This window comes from Acipenser ruthenus, chromosome 42 (assembly GCF_902713425.1).
Source record: "Acipenser ruthenus chromosome 42, fAciRut3.2 maternal haplotype, whole genome shotgun sequence".
In the NCBI taxonomy this organism is placed as follows: Eukaryota; Metazoa; Chordata; class Actinopteri; order Acipenseriformes; family Acipenseridae; genus Acipenser; species Acipenser ruthenus.
In genome coordinates this window covers 3220584-3231635 of record NC_081230.1, presented here as the reverse complement: position 1 = coordinate 3231635, position 11052 = coordinate 3220584, and the positions used below count along the sequence as shown (strand labels likewise).

Genomic DNA, 11052 nt, shown 5'->3' with positions numbered 1-11052 from the left:
GCCTTCAAGTACCTTCAAGACTTCTTCCCTAAGCTGTCTGAGGCAAAGGTCAAAGCCGGTGTCTTCGTCGGACCACAGATAAAGAAGATCCTGGAGTGCAATGAATTCCGCAAGAAGCTCACTAGTAAGGAGAAAGCGGCTTGGAACAGCTTTGTCGCAGTGGTTCGGGGCATCCTGGGCAATCACAAGACCGAAAACTATGTGGAGCTGGTTGAAACTCTGGTGAAGAACTACGGCACAATGGACTGTAGGATGTCCCTCAAAGTCCATATCCTTGATGCTCATCTTGATAAATTGAAGGAGAACATAGGAGCGTACTTGGAGGAGCAAGGCGAGCGCTTCCACCAGGATATACTGGACTTTGAACGCCGCTACCAAGGACAGTATAACGAGAACATGATGGGAGACTACATTTGGGGGCTGATTCGTGAAAGTGATTTACTGTATAATCGTAAATCTCGAAAAACTACTCACTTCTAAATCTTTTGTAGTCATTTTTGTATTACTTTAGTATAAATACATGTTCATTTGGATTCATATGTTGTTTTTTTCTGACTTTATGTGAACGAAAAGACACAAATTCGCCCGTTTTCTCATTGGAAATAGGTACATTTCAAAATATCACTGTCCTGGTCACAAAAGCAAAGTTTGTGGGGAATAATAGCCATTTTCTATACTTTTGAGGCATAAGCAATTAGGAAATAACACTTACTACCCAGGAACCAACATTGTGTTACACAGTGATATGTTTGAAGCCAAATTATATCATATGCTATAAAATAAGAATGTTTCTTCCATAACTTCGAACACTCAAAAGTACAAATTTGGAACTAGAAGCAATGTGATTGTTAACCACAACATATTGTCCCTGATCAGTACATGATCAGATTGCATATTTCCATTGTATCGTGCTATCCAGGACTTAATGTGTAAGCATTAGTGAAAAAAATAAAACTAAACTGCAGGTCAGCTTTGGTAAAAAGCCCCCTCACCACGTCAAGGTCCTGACCTATGGAGTGGGGTGTTAGGAGCAGGTTTAACAGAACTTTAAAATGCCTTCTACTCACATAACCCACAAAAAAGAAGGACTTTAAAGAGGCTGCCTGTCTAAAAATGACATCACCAATTTATAGAGACGTGTGTTATCAGTAAATCATATGGACATTTCATACTCTTAACTTTTATAGGATGTCATCGTCTAAAATCAGTTAATAGGGGGGTTCTCTCACACCTCGGGAAAGGAGGAAGAGCTCCATCTACAAAACAAGAAAAAAGATGATCACGCATTTGCTTTTGATCATAACATAACTTACCTGGATCTCCACCCATGCAGAGTGTGAGGCTGTTTGCGATGGTAAACAGTCCACAGTCACTCCATCCCTGCTGCTGCTGTACATGTGGCCACCCGATCCGAACTGTCTTTCCACTGTACTGCAGCAGTGATACGACCTGGGAACGGAAATCATGCTTATTATTAATTCCCAAAGCGTCAAACACATTTAAAGTACCTTCCTCACAGCCTATGTTACTTACCGTGACCCAGTGATTGCAAGACACATTGAGAATCTGTACAAATCCCTGAGTCGATGAGCTGAAGGAAGTCAGCTGTGTCAGGCTGGTGACAGCAAACAAACCTCCCAGCTGTGGATACTGTCTACGTAGCAGAGCCTGGCTGTGGTCCTTCACCTCATCACCCCTCCACGTGTGTGGTCCAACACAATAAAACAAATAACTCCTAATTCTGGGGCTCCCCCCCCCAACCCCCTTGTCCACACACCCATGAGCCGAAGTGTCCTGCGTGAAATTCATTGAGAATGGCAGTCTTCTCGTCTTCATCGGTCACTACCCTACGGAGACACTCTCCATTCTTCTCAGGGACATACAGGTACTTACCTGACAGATAAAACAAAAGGAAAGATAATACTACAGTAAAGGTTTTTAAATGAATGTTTTTAAAAAGAATGACCTAAAACCTTTTCAAAAGAATTAGAAAAGCATTCATTGTGATGCAGCCCTAAAGACCTGACACTACTGACACGTTGTGGAAAACTGTCTCTGCCTATTATAATGGTCATTTCTTACACTCCTAAGTTACATAATATATATATATATATATATATATATATATATATATATATATATATATATATATATATATATATTGTAACAAACTGGCGGGGTACCCTACGGGATACTCCTTTCCACGGCTTCCACTGACTAGCACAGACACGTAGAACTTTCAGGCAAGTAACTTTTATTTACAAAATTCAGACACCAACAGACTCTTTGAACCACTTGTTGCCCTGTACGGGTCACTAACTGTCTCACTTCTTCGCCCCTCTAACTACTATAGAATACCAGGTCCTACAGGTCGGAGCCTGTAGAAGTCCACCCCAGAGGAAGGGTCAGCGTAGGCTCTCCCAGCGGTAGGAGCTTTGTAATCGAAGTAGTCCAACAGCTCCCTCGGCTGGTGTAATCCTGCAACACGGGTAGGTATCCACAGACTCCCCACTCACTGCAGTCTCTCTGAAACACAGGTAAGGCCAGCGCCGACTCCCTCTGCTGGAGTCTCGCTGCAACACAGGTAAGGACAGCACTGACTCCCTCTGCTGGAGTCTCGCTGCAACACAGGTAAGGACAGTGCCGACTCCCTCTGCTGGAGTCTCGCTGCAACACAGGTAAGGACAGCGCCGACTCCCTCTGCTGGAGTCTCGCTGTAACACAGGTAAGAACCACGGGAAGACTCTTGGCTGGAGTTTGTAACGGGGCCCCTGAATAACGGCTCCTGGAAGGCCACTCCTGTGACCCACCTCCAGGAAAAGACGTGCCCAACGGCGTTGACGAATATATCCAGACTGTGGGGAAGAACCCCGGCAGCCAATGTCCTGGGAGATTCCAGAGCACCCCTGTGTAAAATGTGGTTATTTTATGTCTCACAATAAACTGCGTCCTGCAAACCAAACTGTTGCCTCAGTCCACTTTCTTTTTCTTTTATTTCTTTCCTTTTATTTCTACCCGCTGCTCCTGCAGCGCGTGCACACACAATTCCCTTCCAGGTCCCGGATACTCCACACAGTCACACAGACGGCCGCTGTGACGGTGCTCTGGACTCTTGACCGTAGGGTTGTGGGTTCAATCCCTGGTTGGGGACACTGTTGCTGTACCCTTGAGCAAGGTACTTTACCTAGATTGCTCCAGTAAAAACCCAACTGTATAAATGGGCAATTGTATGTAAAAAATAATGTAATTGTATGTAAAAATAATGTGATATCTTGTAACAATTGTAAGTCGCCCTGGATAAGGGCGTCTGCTAAGAAATAAATAATAATAATAATAACACTGAGGAGCGGCGTTCGTACAAGCGTTTAAATAAAACAAATTACCCTCGTCAAACAAAAGGCTACCTCACCAAGAGGAAAAACGCTCACAGTTTAACCAAAACAAAACTCTTATTCACCAAACAAAAACGTTCACTTTACCTTGCGAAGCTTTGTAACACTCTCTTTATTTTCTAAGTATTTTCTGCAGGACAATCCGGCGGTGCTCCCCACAATCACCCCGTCCTGTCCTACCCTACTTCCTTATATACCCCAGGAACCCCGCCCTACTAATTAGTGCTCAGGTTCCTGGGTGCTGTTTGTTTCTTTTTCTCAGTAGCGCCGCCATTTCTTAAAGGTGACGTTACTCTTTCTTACAATAAATATATATATATATATATATATATATATATATATATATATATATATATAATGTTTTATTTTTATTTATTTATTTTTGAGCAGTGTTCGCCATAGAGGCAGGATCGCCAGGTGCCTACATCACTACATATTTTCATCGGCAGACGCGCTCTGGATGCAAGCACAGTGCTGACATGTCATTTCCTAAAATTATAGGAAGCGAGGTTTGGGGTAAATATAGAAAGAAAAAAGGGAGTGTATATTTGAGCACTAGTACAACAAGACCATGTACGGAATTAAAAATGAATGGACTATTGAATAACAATTTAATTGGTTTAAAAGCAAACCTGATTATCCATAAACTAATGTTAACAGAAAATAAATATAAAAAGAGAATTTCGACAAAAGCTGCCAGGAAGCACTGTCGCTGCTGATTGCTTGTTTCTACGCGCTTTGAAAAGGGAGTCTCCCCTTCCACAATATCACTTACAATGTGCGCCATCAAAAATAAAAATAAAGTTTCTAAAGAAAATGATTTGAGAAAGCTAAAACACCACACGAACATTAGTCATGTGACACTTTCTGTATTGGCTTGCTCGCTCGCAATGGGCTGCTGGCCCGTGGACTGAGCAGCACTGTGCGCTGGTTTAACATGTTACAGATGTTACACACCAGCGCCAGGAGGCACTGAGCGCTTTTCACCTCCAGCGACAGTGTGTCACTGATGCTGGCATGTGTATTGGACAGTGCGCCACTGACGCTGGCATGCGTATCGGACAGCGCGTCACTGACGCTGGCATGCGTATCGGACAGTGTGTCACTGACGCTCGCATGCGTATCGGACAGCGTGTCACTGACGCTGGCATGCGTATCGGACAGCGCGACACTGACGCTGGCATGCGTATCGGACAGCGCGTCACTGACGCTGGCATGCGTGTCGGACAGCGCGTCACTGACGCTGGCATGCGTATCGGACAGTGTGTCACTGACGCTCGCATGCGTATCGGACAGCGTGTCACTGACGCTGGCATGCGTATCGGACAGCGCGACACTGACGCTGGCATGCGTATCGGACAGCGCGTCACTGACGCTGGCATGCGTGTCGGACAGCGCGTCACTGACGCTGGCATGCGTGTCGGACAGCGCGTCACTGACGCTGGCATGCGTGTCGGACAGCGCGTCACTGACGCTGGCATGCGTGTCGGACAGCGCGTCACTGACGCTGGCATGCGTGTCGGACAGCATGTCACTGACGGTCGCATGCGTATCGGGTGGTTGCGCTGCATGCTGTGGCTCTAGCCTGTCTGGCGAGGTAGGCAAAGTGATGATCTAAACTCAGATATGCTTTCATTTCACACGAACATCTCGGCCGGTTTTGTCTATACAGCTGTTTATTGCACAGAATGGGAAATGAATGGTCTGTTCGGTGGGTTTTCTCAATAGTGTGATATTTTTAACCACTTAGGTGTATTCTGTGTATTATTTTAATATTCTGTGCAGTTTAGGAACGCCGTGCTCCGTGCGGTTTTGTCTATACAGCTGTTTATTGCACAAAATGGGCAGTTAAAGGTCGGTTCGGTGGGTTTTTTTTTCAATAGTGTTATGTTGTATTATGTGTATCATTTTCGTCATCTTTGCACCTTCGGAACCCAGTGTTCCGGGAGCTTTTGGGTGATAAAAAGAGGGTTCTGGCCCAGAACGGGTAAATGACAGCTAGTTATTAATCGGTTTTTAAAATATTCTCCTCATATGTCTCTAAATTTTTTATGCTGTTTTTTAACGCAATTGAATTCATTAAACTACCGTTCTGGGCCGTTCTATCTCTTTCCGGTGTTTACCCCATCACCATTATCATATCTCAGTATCCCCGGGTTCAATATTGTCTAAAGAGATTTCTATTTTTTGGCCAGTGTCATCTGTCATTTGGTAATTTTAAAAATAACCTAATAAAATAAATAACACATGCCTCGACTACAGGCATGTTTTCAATGTAGTTGGAAAGTAGTATAAGGTCATTAATTCTGTGGATTTTATAAGCAACGTTCTGTGTTCTCGTTGATCTGCGCTGTATGCTGTGGCTCGAGCCTGACTTTTTATAAAAAGTTGACCACGAAGGGACTCGAACCCTCAATCTACTGATTCGAAGTCAGACACCTTATCCATTAGGCCACGCGGTCTTTCATGCGTGTCATCTGATACTTAACTCTACAATGAGTGTGTCCTGTTTCATCATCGGAATTTCAACAATACAAATGAATGTGTTTATTTGTTTTATGTTCTATTAATTTCTGTAGGATACTTTATGCCAAATAAAAATATCAATAAATAAATACTTACATACATAAATAGATACATCATTGAATAAATACAGACGTGCTCAAATTTGTTGGTACCCCTCCACAAAAAACAAAGAATGCACAATTTTCTCTGAAATAACTTGAAACTGACAAAAGTAATTGGCATCCACCATTGTTTATTCCATATTTAATAGAAATCAGACTTTGCTTTTGATTTTTTATTCAACATAATATTGTAAATAATAAACAAATGAGCATGGCATGGACAAAAATGATGGGACCGCTAACCTAATATTTTGTTGCACAACCTTTAGAGGCAATCACTGCAATCAAACGTTTTCTGTAGCCCTCAATGAGACTTCTGCACTTGTTAACAGATAGTTTGGCCCACTCTTCCTGAGAAAACTGCTCCAGCTGTCTCAGGTTTGATGGGTGCCTTCTCCAGACTGCAAGTTTCAGCTCTTTCCATAGATGTTCGATAGGATTCAGATCAGGACTCATAGAAGGCCACTTCAGAATAGTCCAATGTTTTGTCCTTATCCATTCTTTGGTGCTTTTAGCTGTGTGTTTTGGGTCATTATCCTGTTGGAGGACCCATGACCTGCGACTGAGACAGAGCTTTCTGACACTGGGCAGTACGTTTCGCTCCAGAATGCCTGGATAGTCTTGAGATTTCATTGTGCCCTGCACAGATTCAAGGCACCCTGTGCCAGGCGCAGCAAAGCAGCCCCAAAACATAACCGAGCCTCCTCCATGTTTCACTGTAGGTATGGTGTTGAAAGCTTCATTTTTTCGTCTGTGAAAATAGAGCTGATGTGACTTGCCAAAAAGCTCCAGTTTTGACTCATCTGTCCAAAGGACATTCTCCCAGAAGGATTGTGGCTTGTCAATATGCATTTTAGCAAATTCCAGTCTGGCTTTTTTATGTTTTTCTTTCAAAAGTGGAGTCCTCCTGGGTCTTCTTCCATGGAGCCCACTTTCGCTCAAAAAGCGACGGATGGTGCGATCAGAAACTGACATACCTTCACCTTGGAGTTCAGCTTGTATCTCTTTGGCAGTTATCCTGGGTTCTTTTTCTACCATTTGCACTATCCTTCTGTTCACTCTGGGGTCGATTTTCCTCTTGCGGCCGCACCCAGGGAGGTTGGCTACAGTTCCATGGACCTTAAACATTTTAATAATATTTGCAACTGTTGTCACAGGAACATCAAGCCGCTTGGAGATGGTCTTGTAGCCTTTACCTTTACCATGCTTGTCTATTATTTTCTTTCTGATCTCCTCCGACAACTCTCTCCTTTGCTTTCTCTGGTCCATGTTCAGTGTGGTGCACACAATGATACCAAACAGCACAGTGACTACTTTTCTCCATTTAAATTGGCTGAATGACTGATTACAAGATTGGAGACATGTGTGATACTAATCAAAGAAACTAATTAGTTTGAAATATCACTATAATCCAATTATTTATTATCTTTTCTAAGAGGTACCAACAAATGTGTCCAGGCCATTTTAGAATATCTTTGTAGAATAAGCAATAATTCATCTCTTTTCACAGCTTCTTTGCTTTATTCTATGACATACCAAAGGCATGTAAGTATACATGATAAAATAGCTTTTAATTTCATCACTTTTCAGGAGGAATGAAGCATTATTTCAATGAGCTGTAAGGGTACCAACAAATTTGAGCACGTCTGTACATAAACTAATAAATACCCTTCAACGGAGCGCTCCATTATCGTATCTCAGTATCCCCGCTTCATATGGTGTTCAATATTGTCTAAAGAGATTTTTCGCTAGTGTCATCTGTCATTTGGTAATTTTAAAACTAATTGAATGAAATAAATAACACATGCCTCGACTACAGGCATGTTTTCAATGTAGTTGGAAAGTAGTATAAGGTCGTTAATTCTGTGGATTTTATAAGCAACGTTCTGTGTTTTCGTTGATCTGCGCTGTATGCTGTGGCTCGAGCCTGACTTTTTATAAAAAGTCGACCATGAAGGGACACGAACCCTCAATCTTCTGATTTGAAGTCAGACGCCTTATCCATTAGGCCACACGGTCTTTCATGCTTACCATGTGATGCGGTCAATTGGTTTTTCATTACCAAGCATTGCAATGTACACTATATATGGTTTGCATGAACATCACCCTGGTAATAAGCTTCAGATATGAATCCATTTTGATCTGTACAGCACACATCACATTTTAGTCTACAGAAACATGTGCAGTTATTTAAATGATCATATCTCAGTATCCCTGCTTGATCCGGTGTTCAATATTGTCTAAAGAGATTTTTATTTTTTAGCCAGTGTCGTCTGTCATTTGGTAATTTTAAAAATAACTTTATGAAATAAATAACACATGCTTCCACTAGAGGCATGTTTTCAATGTCGTTGGAAAGTAGTATGAGGTTGTTAATTCTGTCGATTTTAAAAGCAATGTTCTGTGTTTTCATTGAGTTGCGCTGTATGCTGTGGCTCGAACCTGTCTGGCGAGGTAGCAAAGTGATGATCAAAACTCAGATATGCTTTCATTGCACACGAACATCTCGGCCGGTTTTGTCTATACAGCTGTTTATTGCACAGAATGGGAAATGAATGGTCTGTTCGGTGGGTTTTCTCAATAGTGTGATGTTTTTTTCCCATTTAGGTGTATTCTGTGTAATATTTTTATATTCTGTGCAGTTTAGGAACGCCGTGCTCCGTGCGGTTTTGTCTATACAGCTGTTTATTGCACAAAATGGGCAGTTAAAGGTCGGTTCGGTGGATTTTTTTTCAATAGTGTTATGGTGTATTATGTGTATAATTTTCGTCGTCTTTGCACCTTCGGAACCCAGTGTTCCAGGAGCTTTTGGGTGATAAAAAGAGGGTTCTGGCCCGGAACGGGTAAATGACAGCTAGTTATTAATCGGTTTTTAAAATATTCTCCTCATATGTCTCTAAATTTTTTGTGCTGTTTTTTAAAGCAATTGAATTCATTAAACTACCGTTCTGGGCCGTTCTATCTCGTTCCGGTGTTTACCCCATCACCATTATCATATCTCAGTATCCCCGGGTTCAATATTGTCTAAAGAGATTTTTATTTTTTAGCCAGTGTCATCTGTTATTTGGTAATTTTAAAAATAACAATAAAATAAATAACACATGCTTCCACTAGAGGCATGTTTTCAATGTCGTTGGAAAGTAGTATGAGGTTGTTAATTCTGTGGATTTTATAAGCAACGTTCTCTGTTTTCGTTGATCTTTTCATAAGAAGTTGACCACGAAGGGACTCGAACCCTCAATCTACTGATTCGAAGTCAGACGCTTTATCCATTAGGCCACACGGTCTTTCACGCTTCCCATGTGATAGTTAACTCTACATTTTAGCGGTCAATTGGTTTTTCATTACCAAGCATTGCACTGTACACTATATATGTAGTGTACAGTGCAGTGCTTGGTAATGCTTGTTTTATTTAACAGTTTCATCTCTCGATGTGTGTGTGTGTGTGTGTCTTTCACCGCTAAAATGGGTGGTTTTAAAAGAATCCATTTATACTTAAAGTTGAACTGTTGAGATGGTCTGTTTTCACATACGTTGATTACACCGTGTAAAATTTTTTATTTTTTTTGGTTCCTGGGTAGTAAGTGTTATTTCCTAATTGCTTATGCCTCAAAAGTATAGAAAATGGCTATTATTCCCCACAAACTTTGCTTTTGTGACCAGGACAGTGATATTTTGAAATTTACCTATATCCAATGAGAAAACGGGCGAATTTGTGTCTTTTCGTTCACATAAAGTCAGAAAAAACAACATATGAATCCAAATTAACATGTATTTATACTAAAGTAATACAAAAATGACTACAAAAGATTTAGAAGTGAGTAGTTTTCGAGATTTACGATTATACTGTAAATCACTTTCATGAATCAGCCCCCAAATGTAGTCTCCCATCATGTCTAAATGGCTATAATAGGACTGGAAAACACCACATAAATATTAAGAATAAAGAGAGAAAAAGTTCAAATTTAATATTAAAAATTAACAAATGATAATAACTATTCAATTAACAAAAAACAATACTCAAGCAATAGCCCTAGCTCCAGCAGTTCTATCAATCCTAATCCTAGCTGTAGCAGTTACACTAACCCTAACCCTAACCCCAGCTCCAGCAGTTACACCAACCCTAACCCTGACCGTCCAGCAACTGGTGTTTCCATATCTCTCAATATTCCAGCAAAATGAGAATTAACACAAGGATAATATCCAGTTCAGTATGTAGAGCAATGTAGAACTTATCAAGCCTGGACAACAAGTAGACAATGATATAACAGTAATTCAAAATGTTGTGAGAGTGGGGGAACTTGGTCAGCAGTGGCAATTCTCCCCCATTCTCACTGCAAACTTAAGCATTTACTTAAATTCTGGGTCTTGTCATGTAGCTCAAAGGTGATTCTGGTCATGTAGCACAATTCTAACTATGGTCATGTAGTTTAATTCTGGGTCTCGTCATGTAGCTCAGTTCTAACTATGGTCATGTAGCTTAATTCTGTCTCTGGTCATGCATCTCAATGGTGACTCTGGTCATGTAGCTCAATGGTGACTGGTTATTTAGCAGTATTGTGTTTCTGGTCATGTAACTCAATGGTGACTGGTTAAATAGCACTATTGTGTCTTTGGTCATGTAACTCAATGGTGACCCAGGGAAGAGCACTTATTCTTGGATCCCTCATGCACGTCTCAATTTCCACACTCGGTTCTTCCATAATTTTCGATTTTCCATTGAAATCCTCCAGAATATTTGCAAGGAGAATGGCCAGAATATTAGGAACAGCAAACAGGGCTATACCAGGACTGACAAAAATTACAAAATTGTTAAGACTAAAGAGAGAAAAAGTACATATTTAATATTAAATATAAATAATGTAAAATATCTCTTCAATGAACAAAAATGCAACACACATGATAGTAACAAGGTTCTTAACAACACAGGAATAACAGAATTGTTTGATTTTGTTGTTTCACTAAATTTAAAGGGATTTTCTCTACAATGGTAAAAATAGCTAATTTTGTCAAAAAGTATAAAATTGGAAAGT

The 11052-nt window shown here is 40.9% G+C and overlaps 1 non-coding gene across 1 annotated transcript; it reads right to left on the bottom strand.

Moving 5' to 3' along the window:
* Positions 1–5781: 5781 nt before the first annotated feature.
* Positions 5782–5854, bottom strand: trnar-ucg (transfer RNA arginine (anticodon UCG)). Its single transcript has one exon. It is a non-coding gene; the product is annotated as a tRNA-Arg (tRNA).
* Positions 5855–11052: the final 5198 nt, after the last annotated feature.